Genomic DNA, 239 nt, shown 5'->3' with positions numbered 1-239 from the left:
AAGTATTCATAAATCTTAGTAGTATTTATTACTTTAGTAGTCTATTACAGTAATAATTTGAGATTCACCATAATCTCTTTAAAAGGGGGGGAAAAAAACTTAAGGGAAATGTAGATAAATGTAGAAAACTTTATTACAAAAAGCTCTAAATTTATAAAAAATAAATCTAGTTTTTAAACCTTAAACATTAAGGAAAAACAATGAAATACAACAGACATTTTCATTCACATTCATCTAAA

The sequence above is a fragment of the Sinocyclocheilus grahami genome, unplaced genomic scaffold (assembly GCF_001515645.1).
Source record: "Sinocyclocheilus grahami isolate Dianchi unplaced genomic scaffold, SAMN03320097.WGS_v1.1 scaffold7334.1, whole genome shotgun sequence".
NCBI classification, from domain to species: Eukaryota; Metazoa; Chordata; class Actinopteri; order Cypriniformes; family Cyprinidae; genus Sinocyclocheilus; species Sinocyclocheilus grahami.
Note: the sequence above shows the minus strand (reverse complement) of the source record.